Source organism: Malaclemys terrapin, chromosome 1 (genome assembly GCF_027887155.1).
Source record: "Malaclemys terrapin pileata isolate rMalTer1 chromosome 1, rMalTer1.hap1, whole genome shotgun sequence".
In the NCBI taxonomy this organism is placed as follows: Eukaryota; Metazoa; Chordata; order Testudines; family Emydidae; genus Malaclemys; species Malaclemys terrapin.
This window is the reverse complement of record NC_071505.1, coordinates 66,502,683-66,507,773: the sequence shown is the minus strand read 5'-3', so window position 1 is coordinate 66,507,773 and position 5,091 is coordinate 66,502,683.

Below are 5,091 nucleotides of genomic sequence, written 5' to 3'. Positions count from 1 at the left end.
TAGTAGTTGAGGATAAACTTGTGAGATTTGACAACACGGTATGTGTTCTAACACAATGTATTTTTCCAGTGAATAAAGACTATAAAGGGACTGTGGTGTCTCAAGTTACAGAGAACTATTCTTTTGGCCATTCTTCTAGTGGCTTCTCCCCTCCCCCAACCATGCTACATTGGGGTGAGTAGAAACAACCACCTTGTTCCTCCCCACCACATATCTGTAGCCACATAGTCTAGTGACGCACATTGTCTGGCATGAATCTTTTGCATAGCTGTGCTTTCAAAGAAATGAGTGAGTCACAACAGACAGGAAATCCCAATACAGTTCTCAGATTTTGAACGTGTACATTCAGTAATCAAATAGACAGGAATATCTCTGCAATACCAAGCCTATTCTATTATGCAGCTTTAACCATATTGGGCAAAAAGTTCATACCGTATTTCATCCTTTTCACCTTGCCATCGAATTAAAACTGTAGTCTAGTGAGCCTGCATTTGAAATAGCACCTTAACTGTTTCTTGGCTAAAATGCCAGTGACTGATTTCCAGTTTAAGTATTATTATTACTACTAATAATAATCTAATAATATCTCACATTTGTTATAGATCCAAAATCCTAGATCCAACATCCATGAAATATTGTAGGTGATTGAAATCTGAACACAGATCTAAATGTTGCAAATTACTCCATCTTTATAACCAAAATTGTGGATCCAAATTCCCACACACTTTTGGGAGTTTGCAATTCAGATATGGATTTGAAACCCATTTTTAATCTATCTTTTGTCTTTCTTGATGGACCTCAAAGTGCATTCAACACTGATTATATATGGGAATCATTTCACCCATACTGATGTGCAGCACACCCTTGGAAAGTATATGGCAGCTCATCAGTTGTGTACAGTAACATTACACAATATAGGGACAGGAAATGAAGAAGATTGTATCCAACTGAAACCCCAGAACAGGGTAAATACAACTTAATTAACGGGGGTGACTCACACCTTCTGTTGCAAAATAGTGCCCTGGGATCTTTAATCAGGTCTGGTAATCACAATCTCAGGTTTATCGTTCAGTTGAGAGACTCAGCTGCAACAGTCAGAATGATATCAGAATTTTACCTTTACTTGTATTTAGCTTTTGCCCTACATTAGCATGCTAGCCTCACCCATTCACTGCACCCAAATGAGTGACTAATAACTTCATAAGCTAACCTATTAGGTTTTTTCTTATTTGCATTTTGTATTTTCAACTCCTTTAACTGGAAAAGGATTCCAGGTGATTTGTGGCAAAGCATTTATTTTTGTACACATATATAAGGACCTAAATGTTGAATAAGAGTCTCCGGGATTGTGGGAGAAATTTGGCATGCACAATTAAATATGGGCACAGAACTGCAGGCAGAATTACTTGCAAATTACCGATTGTTGCACCCATTTAGAACTGCTACCGGCAATTCTGGTTGCACCTGCGAATCAGGTCATTACAGATCCAAATGCAATTGCAACTGCAAATAAATATACAATGATCAAGGATACTCCAAATCTGCAACTGCAAAGAAGAAAGGTTAATATACAATAGAGTTACCATCCTCTGCAGACAACTGTTACTAAAAACTTCTCAATAATGGAAGGCACTCACATACTTTTAATCATACACTGCACATTTTTACCTTAGGTACCTTGGCACATAGATATGAAACATCACTGTTATGACAAGTTTGTGTAATACATGAAGATTACATTATAATTAGAATATAATCCACATTATAATATAATCCACATTAATTTTGCCCAATTCCCCTTTTATCAGTCTCAAACAAGGTATAGCAATCAAGTCATATGAAAGTTCACTTTTGTTTTTTCAGAGAGACCAGAAGAAAAAAAAAGTCCTGGTGGTTTTTACTCCTGGATAAATGGTGAACAAAAGAGATGCCACTGGTCTTAGGGAGAACTGGAATCCTCTTGGGACTTGCTTGTAATAACTGGTAAGTGGTTCTTTTCTGACAAGAGAAGTAAAATCCCAGAGGCTCTGATAAATTATTTCAGCAACTGCAGCCTCCAATTGTACCTGCAATGCTGAAAAAATAGGCTGAGACCTGACTAAAATCTAGACCTTAAACTTTTTAAGTATTCTAACCTCACTGCAACTGTATACACAATAGCGCCAGATCTGCAACTATACTGGTCTTGCGCCTGTACAACTGAAAACATAACAGAGGGGGAAACTGGTTCTATTTCTGACACACCTTGGAGCAGCCTCTGGCTTGATCTTCATAGAGCGGGGTGAATTACCGTTTTTTTTTTTTTTTTTGGTTTGCTGGCAGTTCAATAATATTGTTTGGGATCAAACAAAACATTGCGTTCAACCTGAAACAAATAGATTTCATTTCACTTCTGGGCAATTTTAACCTTTAAGTAAAAGCAAAGGGCTAGATTCACAGAATCGCTGGAGGAAGAAGTGATGCCACCATTCCTCTTAACCTAATAGCCCAATGTTTGAGGAACTCACCTGGGATATGGGAGATTCAGGCTTAAATCCATGCTCTGGGACAGGGATCATGAACCTGGGTCTCTTCCTTCTCAGAAGCATGTTCTAACCACTGTGATATTGGCTATTCTAGGCTATGTCTTTCTCAAGTTCTCCTGTTGATGGTGTTCCACTTTGTAACAAAAACAAAGAAAGAAAGACTTCATAGTCTGGTGGTTAGAGCATTCTTTTGGGAATGGAAGATCTGGATTCAAGTCCTTATGCCAATGAATAAACTATTTGTCCAAAAAATTTGCCCAGCTTTAGCTCTAAGTTCTTCCCAACTTCAACAGCCCCTAAAGGGGCCATTCCAGTAGCTGGGGATCTTTGGAGTTAGGTAGCCAGTACACCAGCTTTGTGCCTTCTTTGTGCTCCAGAGTGGTGGAAAGAAGATGGGAAGGTGGTACCTATAGACTCCCTTTATAACATGCAAAAGGTTTGCATACTAACCTCCTAGAGAGGGGCCATTATGTACATGTTTATCCTTGGTTTCTATATCAAAATGCTTCTCAGTTTATCACATTTCCCCCCAGTGATTTCTTTTCTTTTTGAATGGCTGGTCCAAACATTTCAGATAAAACTATTTTAAAACTTATCAATTGTTAATGGGTATCTACTATACAAGACAGTTCATGACTGTGCAATCTCTGCACAATAAACTGACACTTTTCTTCAGAGCTACTCTGATAATAAACCTGCTTTAAATGGAATTCCATGCTTTAACTTTAGACTTATCCCTTCAAAGCAGATGTCAGCTGTAATTCTTTCATTGCCCTTTAAAGAATCTGTCATATAATTTTATATGGCACTTGAACTATTCTCATGATTCATTTGTAGCTATGTAATTTTTCCATGAAGACATATACATTTATTTACTTGTTTATTTATCTGGGTCTTTAGATCTAAAACATACTACTCTGTTGTTTCTCCAAGTTTCTGAGAAATATGCATTTCATAAGCACAATTATTTTTAGGAACATTCTCTGATTCAGTTTGTACGTTGTGAAATAAATTAGTCAGAAAGCCCTCAGGATTAGTAAAATTGTTACCTCCAAAAAATATGCCATACCTCTGAAATTTGAATATCAGTCAGGCTAATTAAACACCAGTCATCAGAATTCAGAGCAGGTGAGTCTTCTTAAATTTAGTTTAATAAAAATTATGGGCTATATTTAGTCAGTGTAACCTAGAGCACATCCCCTTTTTAAAGAGCAACAAGAAGAACCCATGTTCAGTGCCCAACATATTTTATTGGTCCAACAAAATCCAGGACAAGGTTACATATCCATGTGTGCCATCTTCAGACACCTTGCCTATTAACCATTTACATATATATGTAACGCTGCCCCACACAAGGGCGTGGTGTCAGCAGTGGACATCAAATCTTAGACCTCTTGAGTTAAATGCATGAGCCAAAAGATGCATATCCCTTAGCCAAGACTGTAGCAATCTCTAGCTGGCTGAGCCACCACTAGAGGGGGACAGAGTGTCACTCCGAGGGGGTAGGAGTTACATATGCAAATACAGAACACTCCCCAAACCACCTTGCTGTGCACTCAGAATTGGAGATCTGGAGGATAACAGTAAACACCGCTGACTAAAGAGGGGGGTTGGTCAATGTGACTGGGGCTCAAACTGATTCAATGTAGCCCATCCCCAGCCTCTACCAGCAAAAGTTCTGTGGGCCCATCTGCAAATTAAAGCTTTCTTTCCATGGAGAACCCAACATAACACCTGCCTGACTTTCATCCCCTGGGATTGTTTTGTTGGGTTTCCTCTAGAAAACATAGCGATAGAGAAGGCCAAACAATCTGATATCTATATTCATTTAATAATATCTTTGAGGCAACCAAAGAAACCAAAGTAAAGTCATTACAATTGTCATTGTCATTTACTCTGGGACAAAATCCTGGCCCCTGCTCTCAGGGTGTAGGGAGTCTCAGAGTGGAACCATTTGACTGCTGTGCTGGCGCAGAAAAAAATCTGGGAATCTGCCCAAGGGCTGTATGCTCTGCACTACAGAGCCCAGCTCCATGGGATGCTGTCATGGAGGGAAAGCCAGGAGCAGTCTGGAGAGGGCTTTGAGATTGAAATAATGGTGGCAGATTCCTCTCTCCCACTCCTGTGCAGAGAAAGCCAGCATCCATCCCATTACTTAGGCTGGATGTTTGGAGCAGGATTGAGGGGAGGTCTATGAATTCTGGCAATGTGTAAATAAAGTGATGAAACAGAGCAAATCTTGTAATTGTTAGAGGCATTAGAAGTGCAAGTGTTTAGCATTTAATGTTAGATTCTCTTAAAACTAACCCTATAAACATTTTACATTTTTACTTCCTCTCCTCCACTTTTGATATTACGCCTTATCCTGTAGTATCTGTTTACTTTTGGGGTATGGAAAATAAGAATGCAAACATAAAAGCGTCCAATCCTGTAGACAGAGCAAGAGAACATGCCTATGCACATATTCAGAGATAACACTTGGTGGTGCTTTTGGGTGCTTGGTTAATATTTACCCAGGGCATATGTATTGATTAAATAATTGTAACTGCTTTCCTCCAAGACTTTT